This window comes from Rutidosis leptorrhynchoides, chromosome 4 (assembly GCF_046630445.1).
Source record: "Rutidosis leptorrhynchoides isolate AG116_Rl617_1_P2 chromosome 4, CSIRO_AGI_Rlap_v1, whole genome shotgun sequence".
NCBI classification, from domain to species: Eukaryota; Viridiplantae; Streptophyta; class Magnoliopsida; order Asterales; family Asteraceae; genus Rutidosis; species Rutidosis leptorrhynchoides.
Genome location: NC_092336.1, coordinates 601,979,263 through 601,998,266, shown reverse-complemented (window position 1 = coordinate 601,998,266; position 19,004 = coordinate 601,979,263).

Below are 19,004 nucleotides of genomic sequence, written 5' to 3'. Positions count from 1 at the left end.
GGATCTAAATTTTTATAGTCATGTGGGACTGTAAACCATATCGTTACTACCATTGTTTATACCGCCGTATAGAAATCACTGATGTACAAAGTGTGAAGAATAAAGAAGTGATTCTAGTATTTCAAGACGATATTGCTTGAGGACAAGCAACGCTCAATTGTGGGAATATTTGATAATGCTAAAAACGAACATATATTTCATAGCATTATTCCTCAAGAAAGACAAGCTTTTAGTTGCAATTGTTCTATTTAAAAGTGATATTCGTTTAAATAATAAAAGGTGAAGACAAAAGACAGATTCGACGAATTGAAGACGCAAACGACCAAAAAGCTCAAAAGTACAAAAGACAATCAAAGAGGTTCCAATTATTGATAAGAAACGTCTCGAAATTACAAGAGTACAAGATTCAAAACGCAAAGTACAAGATATTAAATTGTACGCAAGGACGTTCGAAAATCTGGAACCGGGACCAGAGTCAACTCTCAACGCTCGACGCAACGGACTAAAAATTACAAGTTAATTATATATATAAATATAATATAATATATAATTAATTATATATATATATTATATTTATAAAATAAATCGTCGACAAACAAAGAGCCAAAAGCTGGTGAGCTGTATTTACAAACTCCGCGACTCGCGGAGTTTGAAGGCAAAATTGGCCGCGAGTCGCGGAGCCCCAAAGTTTGAAACTCCCTATAAAAGCAACCGAATTCTGAGCATTTTTCATCCATCATATATCCATCTCTCTATCTATATCGTATATATTTATATTTATATTATAATTTTAATTTTAATTTTAATTTTAATTCTAATAATAAGGGTATGTTAGCGAATGTTGTAAGAGTGTAAGTCGAAATTCTGTCCGTGTAACGCTACGCTATTTTTAATCATTGTAAGTTATGTTCAACCTTTTTACATTAATGTCTCGTAGCTAATTTATTATTATGCTTATTTAATCCGAAGTAATCATGATGTTGGGCTAATTACTAAAATTGGGTAATTGGGCTTTGTACCATAATTGGGGTTTGGATAAAAGAACGACACTTGTGGAAATTAGACTATGGGCTATTAATGGGTTTTATATTAACTAAACAATACCTTGTTAATTTAATATACAAATTTATAATTCGACGTATTTATATATAACCACATACGCTTGACTGGGTACGGTGGGCGGGATATCTATAAATACCAATAATTATTCATTTTACCGGACACGGAACTGGATTAATAGTTAATAGACTTGTTGAAACAGGGGTGAATTACATTCAAGGGTAATTGGTGTAATTGTTAACAAAGTAGTAAAACCTTGGTTTACACGCAGTCGATAACTTGGTGTATTCATTAAACAAAGTATTAAAACCTTGTTACAATTCGAATCCCCAATTAGTTGGAATATTTGACTTCGGGAATAAGAATAATTTGACGAAGGCTTTCGCTCTTTATATTTATGACTGATGGACTATTATGGACAAATCCGTATGGACATATTAAATAATCCAGGACAAAGGACAATTAACCCATGGGCTTAAAATTAAAATCAACACGTCAAACATCATGATTACGAAAGTTTAAATAAGCATAATTCTTTTATTTCATATTTAATTTCCTTTATTTTATATTTAATTGCACTTCTAATTATCGCATTTTTATTGTTATTGTATTTAATTGCACTTTTAATTATCGTACTTTTTAATTATCGCAAGTTTATTTTATCGCACTTCTATTATTCGCAATTTCATTATCGTTATTTACTTTACGCTTTAATTTAAGTCTTGTATTTATTTTTAATATTTTACATTTGGTTTTAACTGTGACTAAAGTTTTAAAATCGACAAACCGGTCATTAAACGGTAAAAACCCCCCCCTTTATAATAATAATATTACTTATATATATATTTGTATTTTTATAAAAGTAAACTAATATAGCGTTAAGCTTTGTTTAAAAAGATTCCCTGTGGAACGAACCGGACTTACTAAAAACTACACTACTGTACGATTAGGTACACTGCCTATAAGTGTTGTAGCAAGGTTTAAGTATATCCATTCTATAAATAAATAAATATCTTGTGTAAAAATGTATCGTATTTAATAGTTTTTCCTGCAAAAATATAAGCTATTTTATATACTACTCTGCTAAAACATCAATTCCATTTACATAGGATATCTATATATATAGATCAAAAGATTTCGTAGATTACGGAGGAATTTGTGGGATATGTCAGACAAAGTTTAAAGTAACAGATACTATAAGATATGATTTAGCAGATACGCTAAGATATGAATTTTGTCTATACACTACCCATGCAATTAATGTAGCAAGACGTGTCTAGACTAATAATGATAAGCAGGTAATTTGCTAAGGATGATAAGCAGATGATTTCCGACTAGAAATGATAAGCAAAACTTTTGACATGTAGACATGGTCGAAGTCCAGACTCACTAATGCATCCTAACGACTTATCAGTTAGACACACTAATGCAGACCTGGTTCACTAAGACCACGGCTCTGATACCAACGATAGAACAGTTGGGGACAACCACCGTCCCACCCAGTGCCTTCCCAGCTAACCACCTGGTGACCACTGAGTGTACCTCAGATACTGATTTTAGGGCCTGCCTCTCGGCTACTACCAACCCTCGTAAGGGATCGCAAGGAGTAAGAGCCAATGCTTCGTCACATGTAACACTGTGAGAACCTCCTTTACGACTAACCTGCCACACATGGACGGCGTTATACCAGCTCTGATACCAACTGTAGAGACCCGTCCTAATCCATCCGGACGAAGTCCATATCGATTATAAACGATTTACAACAGTTAATTAAATCGCGAGGTACTTGACCTCTATATGATACATTTTACAAACATTGCATTCGTTTTTGAAAAGACAATCTTTCATTTCATCGAAAGTTGACGGCAGGCATACCATTTCATAATATATCCAACTATAATTGACTAAATAATAATCTTGATGAACTCAACGACTCGAATGCAACGTCTTTTGAAATATGCCATGAATGACTCCAAGTAATATTTCTAGAATGAGCAAATGCACAGCGGAATATTCCTTTCGTACCTGAGAATAAACATGCTTTAAAGTGTCAACCAAAAGGTTGGTGAGTTCATTAGTTTAACATAAATAATCATTTCCATCATTTTAATAGATCACAAAATTTTCATTTTCAGTTCTCATAAATATACGTCCCATGCATAGAGATAAAAATATCATTCATATGGATTGAATACCTAGTAACCGACATTAACAAGATGCATATAAGAATATCCCCTATCATTCCGGGAAATCCTTCGGACATGATATAAAACAACATCGAAGTACTAAAGCATCCGGTACGTTGGATGGGGTTCGTCGGGCCCATAGATCTATCTTTAGGATTCGCGTCAATTAGTAGATCGGTTTACTAATTCTTAGGTTACCAAGCAAAAGGGGCATATTCGGCTTCGATCATTCAACCATATAATGTAGTTTCGATTACTTGTGTATATTTCGTAAAACATTTATAAAAATTGCGCATGTATTCTCAGCCCAAAAATATAAAGGGTAAAAAGGTAAATGAAACTCACCTAATGTATTTTGTAGTAAAAATACATATGGCTATATTGAACAATGCAGAGTTGACCTCGGATTCACGAACCTATATCAATTATATATATATTAACACATATAATGGTAATCGAACAAATTTATATATTATTAGTAATCTAGTTGTTATTTTAGTGCCTTATGCGTTTCATTAATAACTTAATTAACTCTATTTATTTTATATACTTTAGATAAATAATTAGTATTTATTATAAAAAAAAATATCAATGTAGTTATGTAATATATTTTCTCATATATATCATATTATGTAGTAGTTTAGTGATAATAATCTTAATAGTGATAAAAATAATAATTTTGACAATAATAATAGCCGTTTTGTTTATAGTAATAATAATACTGTAATATTAACAATAATATTAATGATAATAATAATGATAATAAAAATAATGTAAATAAAATTATATAAAAATCAGGTTAATGAAAATAATGATAATGATAGTAATAATGATAATAATATTGATAGTTTTAATAATAATGATGCTACTAATAATGTTCTTTAATGATAATGATAATACTAATGTTAATAGTAATAGTAATAATAGTTTTAAAATCATGTTTATACTAATAACAATAATAATAATAATAATACTAATAATAATAATAATAACTATAATGATAATAATAATACTTAATGATAATACTATTAACTATGCAAATAAACATTTTACTAATATTAGTGATAATAATAATTAACTTAGTAACAACAATTTATAATAATAATAACAATAAAAATAATAATACTAGAAACTACCTTTAAAAGCTTTTTCCTAAAAAGAATGTCCTAGACAGGGCTTGAACCCACAACCTCCCGCTAATCCCATAACCCATTAACCACTCGTCAAGTTGTGCTTTTTATGATTAATTTTACGCCCAAACTATATATAACCGTTTTCAATATATATCACTTTCTTCATTGAAATCAATCGATCATAGCAGCGACTAGTGAAGGCAAGTAGCTGATGGTTTTTCTGTTGGCCCAACAGCAGACCAAGAAGAAATGGCCCAATAACATAAACATTGCAGAACTTGTTTCTCAAGCCCGTTAAATAACTCGATCAGATCACCAGTCCATGGTTGCAAACAAAAGCCTAATGATTTGATACCTTTTGATTTGAATCGGTTAAGAAAATATAAATTGATCCAAAAATAAAAACGAATTAATCGATCCCAATTAATAATTTGCAAGTGGTTTGAGGTCGACAGAAGAAAGGAAACAAAAAATAGGAACGAAAGGGACACAAGTAGGGTTATTGGTTTCATGTTTTTCGGCCAATAAATTGGTAATTGGTTCCACTTGATTAATTGTTAATCATGCCATCATTTAATATCCTATAACTCAAGTATACAGCCCAAAGAAAAAGAAAAAGATTTCTGTTTTTCCTTCGTGGGTTCTTGGATCAACAGAAGAAACGTAGCAGTTGCATCCTCGATTAATCATCATAGATTATCAATATTATTATGGTAACATCGTTGGAGTCTTCATCATCATTGTAATTCCTCACTGTTGTTGCTGCTCGTTGTAACAGAAGGTGAAAACAAGGCAGCGGCTACAGCAGGTACGACTATGGTTTCGTGGTGGTGGAGGTTTATGGTTGGTTTCGTTTATTCACACAAGGAAACAGGAAAACACACGTATAGTAGCTGTTTGAATGTGTATGGTTTTCTAGATAGAGATAGGAGCAACAGGCTAACCGTTAAGGTTTTGTTCGAAACGTAAATGAAAAAGGAAATAAGGGTAATGAGTTGATGATGGGTTTATGGGGCTTGGTTCTTGGACAGAAATAAGCAAACAACATAAAAGAATAAAAATGATGGTGGTGATTTGGTTGATTGTAGGGTGGTCGAGGGTTCAACGATGGAGTGTGTGGGTGATGGTATTTAGTTGGGTATTGCATTTGATCATTAATAAACAAGTAGTAGTCGACTAGCAGTAGGTTTAATTGGTTTATGTTGGTGTTCGAAACAGGTATCAAACAGATGGGGTAGCAACGTAAAAGTATTACCATCTTTATTACTAGGATTTCGAATATAACAGCGAGTCAATGATAAACTTCGATTGGTATTTTGGGTTTTGCTTACAACTAAAACTATAGAACAAGTTCTAAGGTTCAATGATGGTAGTATTAGTAGAAGGTGGTGATTTTTGATCATGGCGAAGGAGAGAGGTTAGAGAGAGAGGCTGAGGGACGGTTGTGTTGGGTGACGGCTTGCAAATAGAAATCAAAATAGTTGTAGCAACAATCATCTACTTAGTGTGATCATGGTTGATAATTGATATAGACAGAAAGAATCAATTAGGAGAAAAATTGAATAACAGACAAAGAATCTTATTTGATTGGTACTGTTATGCTATCTGTTAATTAACAAGAAACAAACTTTTGTAAAGTTGAAAGTGATCTGCCATCTAATCCAATAACTCGTAGCTGTTATTATGTATTACATATGATATTAGTAATAAATAGGTTTAATTTCATTTTTATATAATTAATAATTATAATTACACTAATAATAATAATCTAATAAAAATTAATACTAATTGCTTACATATTAGTACATACTGCGTATATGTACATTATCTATATACCTGTATATATATCTATCTCTATATATGTATATCTATTATATTTATCAATATATTTTTATAGGTTATAATTAACCTTTTAATAAATATGATAACAATATCCTCAATATTGTGACTAGTAATAATACAAGTATAAGATTAATATTATTACTTATGATAATAATTATTATGAACATACCACACTAATATGATTTATAGTAATAATTCTAGTTATACTAGTATTATTTATAATAACATTAATTTTATTGATAATAATAATTATAAGATTTATAACAATAATATTATTAATATTAATATTAATACTAATACTAATTATAATAATAAAAATATGATAATGATTATATTAATAATAATAATAATATAACAATTTATATATATATATATATATATATATATATATATATATATATATATATATATATATATATATATATATATATATATATATATATATACATTTTTATTTACCAACAATAGTTCGTGAATCACCGGGCACAGTCTGAGGTTTAATGAATCAATGTAAATAGTTTTCAAAAATTTTAAGACTCAACATTACAAACTTTGCTTATCGTGTCGAAACCATTTAAAAATTAAGTTTAAATTTGGTCGAAAATTCCCGGGTCATCACATTTAAAACTAAGGTTATAGTTAGTAATATTAATTATAATAATAAAAATGATAAAAATAATACTAAATGTGATAAAAATTTTGATAATTCTAATAATAATAAAAATGATAGTTTTAATAATAAAAATGATAATTTTTATAAAAAATTAGTTTCAATAATAATACTACTTACATTAAAATTGATAATAATAATAATAATAATAATAATAATAATAATAATAATAATAATAATAATAATAATAATAATAGTAAAAAAATAATAATGATACTTTTGATAATTTTAAGAAATGATAGTTTTAATATTAATACTTATATAATATTCATAACGATAACTCTAACTCTACTGATAATGATAGTGGTAATAATATTAATAATAAAAATAGAATACAACCTTTGAAGAACAAGCTTTTAAGAAAATGCCATAGACCGGGCTCGAACCCGCGACCTCCCGCTAACCCAAAACACTGTAAGACCACTCCTCCATTACTTCTTTTCTGATCTAACTAGGATTTTAATTTATTTTAACTCGCTTTCAGTTTTTATTTTCTTCACTAACATCACATAAAATCATAACATCACCATTGATACATAATTGGTTTCTTATCTTCATCATGTATCATGTCATACATAAACATCTAACATCATCATCATCCATCATGATCACTATATCTATTCATCATCTAGCATCACGATTTAGGTCACATATCATCACAATATCGTGTAACAAGCAACAGCCTGGTTTGATTATTAAACCAGAAGATTAGCAGTAGCAGCCCAGATTATATCAAAAGCCCAAAAATATAACTCCTTTAATGAATTGTGAATATCGAATATCAGTTAAATGCAAGGCTTGATGAATGTTTTTTCTTTTCTTTTTTGGACAGAACCAAACAGGTGGGAGGCTTCATGACCACTTGTATGCATATCACCTTATTAAATAAAAAAAAATTCGAATGTCCCTATGTTTACTCAAATTCGGTCGGCCATAGAGGAAAAGTAGGATACAACACCCTAGTGGATTTACACGTTGCAAGTTATAAGGAAAAAAATGTTTTGCACATCCAATTGATTGACAAAAGTGTCAGCCATTCTATTGCAATTAGTGTTCTTGCTTTATTATAATTGTTATATTATATGCCATATTATCAATACAACTGAATATCATTTGTACCACTCTTCCTTCTTTTGTTTTCTTAATATCTCGATTCATTCCTAAAGGGGACTAACAGATGGTCTTTTTGGTTGGTGTTTGACAAGGTAGAAAATAAAGGCAAGAATGACAGTCATAGTTGATGACAGTTGATGATGTTGGATTATTCGCGAATGAAACAAGAAGAAGAAAAAGAAGGAAGAAAAAAAATATTTATATAAAAAGGTGACGGAAAAATGGTGGTTAATGGTGGTGATCTAAGGTGATGGTTTATCGAGCAAGGAAAGGAAAAGGGTGTTTAGTTTGAGATTGTTCTTCGATGGTGGTGTTTAAAGGTGTGGATTCACAAAGTAAAACAGAAACCGTAAACAGTATATATCAATTTAAGATGATCTGAGGGGATTATTATTTTAAGGGAGAGAGAAGAGATAGAAAAGTGAAGGTGTCGGTTGGTAGTTCATGAAGAAAGTAAAAAGACAACAAGGGTGTATTTGGTGGTTTACAGAAGGTATCAAGTAAGTAATTCGTATTGATGTTTGATTTTTGGTTTCTCGGGTTGAAGCAAATAGCAAAGGTGGTGGTGATAGATGAGAATGGCTTGGTGAACATGGTGAAGAAGACGGTAGTCAGAGGAAAAACAATTTGATGGTTTATGTATCTGTGTTCGTGTATCTATCTAGAGAAAGAGTGATACTTATGTTAATTTAAGCAAGGAAGAGGTCGACAAGGAGAATCAACCAAGAGGAAGAATACAGATAATTAAAAGAAAAGAAAGCGATGGGAAGCAGATAATATGCAAGGTAATTCATCTTGATCTTTTCTTTATCAATATTAAGTCACGGGAATGCAGGAGGAAGTAACATCAAAATGTTATATTGAACACATACTACAACATCAAGATTTGATTTCATTTGTTTTGTAGTTAGCATTGTGTCGACAGAGTTCAATAAGGAGATATATAAACAAAGTAAAAGAAGATTGTGAATATTGACAGAAGTATTCGAGCCAGGAGTAACAACAAAGAATGCTCGACAGGAGGAATCAATTCGTACTGGATAATAAATAAAAATATAAAAGAAGAAAGGGAGTGCTAATGGAATTTAGCCGAATTAGAGATTTGATTCTATTTGCAGATAGGAAACAAAAATCCTTACAGGGATCGTGATATGAAATTGATCCCATTGCTAAATTTGATTATGTAATTGTATTAATCCGTATTAATTAGTCTAAACAAATAATTATTAATACAAAATAATGATGTATATATTGTATATGTAAATATACATCTGCTTTTATATATCTGTATTTATATATCTCTATGTATATATCTGTATTTACATATTATGATAAATCTTAAATATAACTATAATAATTCTCTTAATATTATAAATAATAATAATAAAAATGTATAATAATATAATAGTGATAATAATAATAATATTATTATTAATGATTGATAATAATAACTATAAAATTTATAAAAATAATATTATTACTATTAATATAATATTAATTAAAATAATACTAATGATGATAATAATATTAGTAATAATAATACTATAACATTTTAAATATATTAACTTTTATATCCATATTATGTTAAATTAATAATATTCATAATGTTGATATTAACGTTGATATTTATTTTAATGATAATAATGAAAGTACTAATAACAATATTAATATAATAACTATATTTTAACTTGACATTTAATATTTCAATTTTAATTATGTAATATTATATAACATATTTATATAATATCATATATTGAATATTTTCTATTTATATATTTTAATATAATTATAACTGTAAATAGAAATAATATATATATATATATATATATATATATATATATATATATATATATATATATATATATATATATATATATATATATATATATATATATATATATATATATATATATATATACTCACACGTATCTTTTTACAATTTATTTGTTCTTGAATCGTCGAGAACAGTTAATGGTCAAATGGATATATGAAACTAGTTCAAAAATTTGGAGACTCAATATTACAGACTTTGCTTATCGTGTCGAAATCATATAAAGATTAAGTTTAAATTTGGTCGAAAATTTTCGGGTCGTCACACATCACAAGCCGGAAGATACACCAATACAAACTCTTCGGGTTCCCATGTAAACTCGGAACCTTTACTACGACTCCATTGAACTCTAAAAGTTCTCACCTCTTTATGTCTCAACCTCTTTACATTTTCATCGAGTATAGCTATCGGCTTCTCAACATACTCTAACTTGTTGTTTAGCTCAATCTCGTCTAATGGTACCCATGAAGAATCATCCGCAAGACACTTACGGAAATGGGAAACATGAAATGTATTATGGATCCCCACAAGCTCTTCGGGTAATTCCAAACGATACGCCCCTTCACCAACACAAGCTAAAATCTTAAACGGACCAATAAACCGAGGAGCTAACTTTCCTTGTTTTCGAAACCGAATAACACCCTTCCATGCCGAAACTTTGAGCATCACCATGTCGCCTTCTTAGAATTCGATCGGTAGCCTTCGTTTGTCGACATACGACTTTTGTCTATCTTGAGCCTTTTTCAAATGAGCCCGAATCATATCGATCTTGCTATTCGTCTCTAAAACCAAATCGGTACTCCCAATTTCTCTTTGACCCACCTCACCCCAACAAATCGGGGTTCGACACCTACGCCCATAAAGCATCTCGTACGATGGCATTCCATTACTAGTATGATAACTATTATTGTACGAGAATTCCACCAACGGTAAGTGCTCATCCCAACTACCACCGAAATCGATAATACATGCCTGTAACATATCCTCCAATGTTTGATTCGTACGTTCGGTTTGGCCGTCCGTTTGAGGATGGTACGCCGTGCTCAATTTTAATTGTGTACCCATATCGTCATGAAACTTTTCTCAAAATCGAGATGTGAAACGAGTATCTCGATCCGAAATAATAGATATAGGAACCCCATGCCTTGATATCACTTCCTCGATGAATAACTTAGCCAAAGTCTCCGATGATATCGCTTCCCGAATGGGAAGAAACAAGGCACTCTTCGTCAACCGATCAACTATCACCCAAATCGAATCAAATTGGGTTCTCGCCGTCTTTGGTAACTTTGTAATGAAATCCATGGTAATGTGCTCCCATTTCCATTTCGGGATTTCTAATGGTTGTAACATACCATACGGCTTTTGGCGTTCGGCCTTAACTTACAAACACGTGACTCGTTGTTCAACATGCTTAACAACATCATGTTTCATGCCCAGCCACCAATACTCCTTTCTCAAATCAAGATACATTTTCGTTGCGCCCGGGTGAATGGAATACTTTGACTTATGTGCTTCATCAAGTAGCACTCGTCGGTTATCACCCATTTTAGGCACCCACACCCGTCCTTGAAAGGATAACAAACCATGCGGGCATAAGGTAATAGACTCTGTTTGCCCCACGATTCGTTCTTCATGCTTATTATTAACATAAGCTTCAATTTGAATCTCACCAAGCTTTACAAGGAAATCGTTAGTAATAATCATGCGTAACGATCCTACTCGCATCGCTGGATGTTGACTCTTTCGGCTTAACGCATCCGCGACCACATTCGCCTTACCCGGATGATAAAGTATTTCACAATCATAGTCTTTCACCACATCCATCCATCTACGTTGACGATAATTCAAATCTCATTGATCAAAAAGATGTTTTAGGCTCTTGTGATCCGAATAAATCGTACACTTGATACCATACAAGTAATGGCGCCAAATTTTCAACGCGTGTACCACCGCCGCCAACTCAAGATCATGAGTCGGATATCTCGTTTCGTGTTCCTTTAATTATCAAGAGGTGTAAGCGGTGACTTTACCTCTTTGCATTAGAACACAACCGAGCCCATTTAATGAAGCATCACAATAGACCGTCATGTCTTCTACACCTTCCGGCAACACTAACACCGGAGCTTGACACAACTTCTCTTTTAATAATTGAAAGCAATTTCTTGCTCATTTTCCCAATTAAATCTCGCGTTCTTTCTCGTTAACTTTGCCAACGGAGAAGCGATCTTAGAAAAGTCTTGGATAAACCGACGGTAATAACCGGCCAATCCAAGAAAACTTCAGATTTCCATAGGCGTAGTCGGTTATCCCCAACTCTTCACTATCTCTATCTTCCCCGGATCTACTTGTATACCTTCTTTATTCACAATATGACCAAGGAATTGAACTTCCCTTAGCCAAAACTCACATTTGGAGAGCTTTGCATACAACTTGTCCTTCCGCAACGTCTTCAACACACCACACAAATGATGTTCATGTTCCTTCATACTCTTCGAATAGACAAGTATGTCGTCAATGAACACAATTACCGACTTGTCCAACATAGGTTGGCACACTCGGTTCATAAGATCCATGAATGCCACTTGTGCATTCGTAAGACCAAAAGGCATAACTATAAACTCAAAATGCCCGTAACGCGTTCGAAAGGCCGTTTTCTCAATATCTTCCTCACGGACCCGCATTTGGTGATAGCCGGACCGTAGGTCGATCTTAGAGAAATAAGTTGCACCTTGGAGTTGGTCAAACAAATCGTCAATCCGAGGCAATGGATAACGATTCTTTATCGTCACTTTATTCAACTCCCGATAATCGATGCACATCCGCGTACTACCGTCCTTCTTTTTCACGAATAAAACCGGAGCGCCCCATGGCAAAGCACTCGGTCGAATAAAACCCTTCTCAAGTAACTTTGATTTAACAATTCTTGCATTTCGGTTGGCGCTAAACGATAAGGAGTTTTAGCAATGGGAGTAGCACCCGGAACCAACTCAATGCGATATTCAACTTGTCTTTCCGCCGGAACACCCGGCAACTCATCTGGAAAAATGTCTTCGAATTCACTAACCACCGGAATTTCACAAATGGATGGTGGCTCTTCACGAGTATCAACTACACGAGCAAGAAAAGCCATACCACCACTATTAAGAAAATGACGTGCCCGTGCAAGAGTGCATAACGGCACAAGTCTTCTCCGTCTCTCGCCATGAATAATTAGTTCTCCCCCACTTGGGGTCTTTACCCTAATAGACTTTTCATGGCATGCAATATCGGCTCTATAACGATCGAGCGAATCCATACCAACGACAACATCAAACTCACCCAAAGTCATCGAAATGAGATCAATTTTAAACGTTTCAGAACCGAACACAATAACACAATCATTACAAACATCAACCCCTAGCACCGTCTTACCATCCGCTATTTCAACTTCTACCGGATGACTTAACTTAGCTAGCGGCTTATTAAGTTTAGGCACAAATTTTGGAGAAACAAACGATAAATTAGCACCACTATCAAATAGATCCTTTCCGGATTAGAGTTAACCATGAAAGTACCTGAGACAACTTCTTTTGATTGCTTGGCCTCATCATTAGTCATCAAATAATTGCATCCCCTAGCCGTACCCGCTGCCTTTTCTAACCATTTAACATGATCGGTGTTCAAATCGGGACACTCCGGCCTTCGGTGCCCTTCTTTACCACAATTATAACAAGTAAGTTTGCTCGGCGCCTTGGTACAATCACGGGCCAAGTGCCCCCTTTGACTACAATTGAAGCACGTGGGTCCATAACTCAAAGAACCACCTTTATTCACGCTATTAACACTTTCGGACCCTTTCTTAAACTTTTTGTTTGAAAAGTTCGAATGACTCGAACCTTCAAATTTTCTCTTAGAGAAAGATAAATCACTTTGCTTTGGAACTTCCGGTTCGAAGCCCCGGGCTAACTCAAACAATTCCTCAAAAGGCTTAGCCATTCCCCGACTAATCTTACTCTTTAACTCGTCGCTTAGTGTACGATAAAAATCTAGCATCAACTTGTGATCATCACCAACATACTCCGGGCAAAAACGAGTCTTTGCCAAAAAGGTCGACTTGAGGGTAACCAAGTCCATTGAACCTTGTCGCAAATTGTGCAACTCGTCCCGAATTTTATCAAGGTCGAAAGGAGTTCGATATTCTTTGAAAAATTCCTTTTTGAACTCTTCCCACATCAAGCTCATGCATTGCTCTTCACCATAAAACTTAATTTTATCGTCCCACCACAACTTGGACTCTTCACGTAACATGCTAGAACCGTATCTCGTCTTTTTCTCGGGAGGACATTCCGCGGTACGAAAATCCCCTTCGATGTCGGAGATCCAACACATGCTTTTCAATGGATCTCGTACCCCATTGAACATAGGAGGTTGAGCATCTTTAAAATTTTTGTAGTAGATGTAGTGACACGAACTTTTCCATGTTTATATATATTAAATGAAATTGATATTTACATGATTAAGTGTTTTCAACATGTTAAACAATCAAACTTGTTAAGACTTGATTAATTGTAATAGGTTTTATATAGACAATTGACCACCCAAGTTGACCGGTGATTCACGAACGTTAAAACTTGTAAAAACTATATGATGATATATATATATATATATATATATATATATATATATATATATATATATATATATATATATATATATATATATATTTATAGTTATCATGATATTATGATAAGTATGTACATCATTAAGTATTTTAACAATGAGTTATATACATAAAAATGAGACTATTGAATTAAGAAACTTGAAAACGGTATATATAACGATTATCATTATAACAACGTCTTACTAATTACATATGAATCATTTTAAGATATTGATACACTATATATAAACATGTTAATTGATAAGTAAACATATCATTAATTATAATAATAATGAACTACATATGTAAAAACAAGACTACTAACTTAAGGATTTCGAAACGAGACATATATGTAACGATTATCGTTGTAACGACATTTAACTGTATATATATCATATTAAGATATATTAATACATCATTATATCATGATAATGTAATAATTTAACATCTCATTAGATATAATAAACAATGTGTTAACAACATTTAACAAGATCGTTAACTTAAAGGTTTCAAAAGAACATTTACATGTAACGACTAACGATGACTTAACGACTCAGTTAAAATGTATATACATGTAGTGTTTTAATATGTATTCATACACTTTTGAAAGACTTCAAGACAATTATCCAAGTACTTCTACTTAACAAAAATGCTTACGATTACATCCTCATTCATTTTCATCAACAATTCTACTCGTATGCACTCGTATTTGTACTTGTACAATACACAGCTTCTAAATGTATTTACTATTGGTATATACACTCTAATGATCAGCTCTTAGCAGCCCATGTGAGTCACCTAACCACGTGGGAATTATCATTTAATATCTAACATGACTTATGAGCAAGGAAACAAAAACAAGAACTCCTTTTAACCCCACTCACCTTCACCACTCACCACCTACTCCATTTCACTTCTAATTTTCTTCCCAATTCTCTCTCAAAACACACACACTCTTCCATGAACGTCTAAGTTACTATTTTTTCCTGCAAAAATCATCAAATACAAGCTTTGGTTATTACCTATAATCATCATAAATACAATTACTCAAGAACACATCAAGAACACTTCCAAGGTTACAAGTTTACTTCCAAGTTTCCTAATCCATTCCAAGCAATCATCTAAGATCAAGAAACCTTTGTTATTTACAGTAGGTTATCTTTTTAAATCAAGGTAATATTCATATTAAAGCTTTTATTCAATTTCTATAACTATAACTATATTAATTCGAGTAATAATCTTACTTGAACTTGTTTTTGTGTCATAATTCTATTTCAAAAACTTCCAAGCCATCAAAAATCCTTTGAAGCTCAAGTTATTTTTTCATCATTTTCAGTAGGTTTACCTACTAAACTTAAGGTAGTAATGATGTTCATAACATCATTCGATTCATATATGTATAACTATCTTATTCGAAGATTTGAACATGTAACACTAGAACATAGTTTAGTTAATTCTAAACTTGTTCGCAAATAAAAGTTAATCCTTCTAAATTGACTTTTAAAATCAACTAACCACATGTTCTATATCTGTATGATATGCTAACTTAATGATTTAAAATCTGAAAACACGAAAAATACCCTAAAACTGGATATACGCCGTCGTAGTAACACCGCGGGCTATTTTGGGTTAGTTAATTAAAAAATATGATAAACTTTGATTTAAAAGTTGTTCTTATGGGAAAATTATTTTTCTTATGAACATGAAACTATATCCAAAAATCATGGTTAAACTCAAAGTGGAAGTATGTTTTCCAAAATGGTCATCTAGACGTCGTTCTTTCGACTGAAATGACTACCTTTACAAAAATGACTTGTAACCTGTATTTCCGACTATAAACTTATACTTTTTCTGTTTAGATTCATAAACTTAAGTTCAATATGAAATCATAGCAACTTGAATCACTCAAAACAGATTTAAAACGAAGAAGTTATGGGTAAAACAAGATTGGATATTTTTGCTTGTTGTAACTAAGTGAAAATTGGTAACAAATCTATATTAATCATATCCTAGCTAATTCATATTGTATTATACATGTATTCTAATATATTATGTAATTTTGGGATACCATAGACACGTATGCAAATGTTTTGACATATCATATCGACCCATGTATATATATTATTTGGAACAACCATAGACACTCTATATGCAGTAATGTTGGAGTTAGCTATACAGGGTTGAGGTTGATTCCAAAAATATATATACTTTGAGTTGTGATCTAGCCTGAGACGTGTATACACTGGGTCGTGGATTGATTCAAGATAATATATATCGATTTATTTATGTACATCTAACTGTTGACAACTAGTTGTAGGTTACTAACGAGGACAGCTGACTTAATAAACTTAAAATAGTAAAACGTATTAAAAATGTTGTAAATATATTTTAAACATACTTTGATATATATGTACATATTTGTTATAGGTTCGTGAATCGACCAGTGGCCAAGTCTTACTTCCCGACGAAGTAAAAATCTGTGAAAGTGAGTTATAGTCCCACTTTTAAAATCTATTATTTTTTTTGGGATGAGAATACATGCGATTTTATAAATGTTTTACAAAATAGACACAAGTAATCGAAAATACTTTCTATGTTGGATTATCGAACCGAATATGCCCCTTTTTAGCTTGGTAGCCTAAGAATTAGGGAAATGGCCCCTAATTGACGCGAATCCTAAAGATAGATCTATTTGGCCCAACAAGCCTCATCCGAGTTACGGATGCTTTAGTACTTCGATTTATCATATCGGATGAGAGTCCCGGAATGATGGGGATATTCTACATGCATCTTGTTAAGGTCGGTTACCAGGTGTTCAACATATGAATGATTTTTATCTCTATGCAGTTTGCGAAATGCCTGATATGAGATGTGTTATAAAAATGAAATCTTGTGGTCTATTATTATGATTTGATAATATGTAGGTTAAACCTATAACTCACCAACAATTTTGTTGACGTTTTAAGCATGTTTATTCTCAGGTGATTATTAAGAGCTTCCGCTGTTGCATACTAAATTAAGGACAATATTTGAATTCCATGCTTGTATAATATTGTTTAAAAAATTGCATTCGAAGACTTATGTTGATGTGTAATATTATTGTAAACCATTATGTAATGGTCGTGTGAAAAACGCTATATTTTAGATTATCATTATTTGATAATCGTCGTAATATTTTAAAGGTTATGGTTTGTTTTAAAATCGAATGCAGTCTTTGAAAAACGTATCATATAGAGGTCAAAACCTCGCAACGAAATCAATTAATATGGAACGTTTATAATCAATATGAACGGGACATTTCAGTTGGTATCAGAGCTGGTATAACGTCGTCCATGTGTGGCGGGTTAGTCGTAAAGGAGGTTCTCACAGTGTTACCTGTGACAAAGCATTGGCTCTTACTCCTAGTGATCCCTTACGAGGGTTGGCAGTAGCCGAGAGGCAGGCCCTAAAATCGGTATCTGAGGTACACTCAGTGGTCACCAGGCGGTTAGCTGGGAAGGCACTGGGTGGGACGGTGGTTGTCCCCACTGTATTTCAGTTGGTATCCGAGCGTGGGTCTTAGAGAACCAGAATTTTTGCATTAGTTTGTCTTACCGAGTTTGTTAGGATGCATTAGTGAGTCTGGACTTCGACCGTGTTTTTCTTCAAAAACGATTGCTTAACACTTTTGTTGGAAACTACAAATTGTAATATGTAAATAATATGTGATATATTAATCTCTTAACATGTTTGATATTGTGTGATAGATGTCTACCTCTAGTACAAATCCCATCGACTCACCTAATAACAATGAAGAGTCGAATATATATTGGGAAGATTCACAAATTCCCGAAGAGGAACCGGAAGAGGAGGAACTGGAAGAGGAGGAACCGGAGGAAGAAGAGGTTCCGGAGAAAGAAATATTGATACCTACAGTAAATCGATTAAATAAAAGAAAATCGTCAACCAACGGACCAAAGTTAAAAATGGTCAATGGTGTTTCCGCCAAGGAAGCAAAATATTGGGAAAATTACCAATTTTCCGATGAATCGGATCCCGATGAGGATTCCGATGATGTTATAGAAATTACCTCGACCCAATTTAATAAAGTAAAAGAAAATAATAGGGGAAAAAGTATAAAAATAGAGAAACTTGATTCCAACCCAGATGAACTTTATATGTATCGGCAACATCCGTATTTTCTAAAATGTAACAATAACCCGGGAACCTCTAAACCACCAGGATTTTCTAAACCATTATGGAAAACAACAGCTCGTATTAGAGGAACACCATATATCCCTAGAAAATTAGGAAAACGAACCAAGTCCGAAGAAGAAGAAACCAGTGATTCAGATTAGAGGGTTGTAATTATGTTGTGTATTATATGTATTGTAGTGTGCTTGTACTTTTATATTCTATGTAAAAATTGTTTGTATTATTTGTTAATTATCTTTTACGAATCTAATCCTTGTCTATTTTACAGTATAAAAACACAAAATGGACGTTAAGGGTAGACAACCGAATATTTTAGAAGACCTACCAGAGGATA